The sequence below is a fragment of the Piliocolobus tephrosceles genome, chromosome 14 (genome assembly GCF_002776525.5).
Source record: "Piliocolobus tephrosceles isolate RC106 chromosome 14, ASM277652v3, whole genome shotgun sequence".
Taxonomy (NCBI): Eukaryota; Metazoa; Chordata; class Mammalia; order Primates; family Cercopithecidae; genus Piliocolobus; species Piliocolobus tephrosceles.
Genome location: NC_045447.1, coordinates 712,642 through 713,393, shown reverse-complemented (window position 1 = coordinate 713,393; position 752 = coordinate 712,642). Strand labels below are relative to the sequence as shown.

The following is a 752-nucleotide window of genomic DNA, read 5'->3' as shown; positions in this document are numbered from 1 at the left end:
GTCCACTCCATCCTTCCCCCACTCACTGCACTCCGTCCACTCCATCCCACTCCATCCTTCCCCCACTCACTGCACTCCGTCCACTCCATCCCACTCCATCCTTCCCCCACTCACTGCACTCCGTCCACTCCATCCTTCCCCCACTCACTCCACTCCATCCACTCCGTCCTCCCCCCACTCACTCCACTCCGTCCACTCCATTCTTCCCCCACTCACTCCACTCCGTCCACTCCGTCCTCCCCCACTCACTCCACTCTGTCCTCTCCATCCTTCCCCCACTCACTCCACTCTGTCCACTCCATCCCCCACTCACTCCACTCTCCTCACTCCATTGCCCCCCCACTCTCACGAGCGTTGCTTCATTTAATTTCACATACTTTTGTTAGTCACTTCAACTCTTTTGGGAACATGATAAGCTATAAAAAACCAAGCGCGCACCCCATCTGTAGGGTGGCTGTTAACAGATCATCCAGGGGTGACTCATGCAGTACCCGCCGCACCTGACCGCTTTCTCCCCATATGCAGGCTCCCCAGTTAGTGCTCAGAACAGCATGTGAGAGACCAACGCGGGAAGCCCACTCCCCACCAGACACCAGGCTCGGACCAGGCACGCAGGAAGAATTCTGAGAACAACTGAAGAATGGATGGAGAGGGGTCCTGGGCCCGTCTGAGGACATCCGGGCCTCATGTGAGGAGACGGGGACATGTGAGGAGACGGGGACAGTGTGAGGAGACAGGGACATGTGAGGAGA

General features: G+C 57.6%; 1 protein-coding gene across 2 annotated transcripts in view; it reads right to left on the bottom strand.

Moving 5' to 3' along the window:
* PNPLA7 (patatin like phospholipase domain containing 7) overlaps positions 1-752 on the bottom strand; it is a 41,103-nt gene that overhangs the window by 36,944 nt on the left and 3,407 nt on the right. The gene's annotated exons all lie outside the window — the stretch shown is intronic.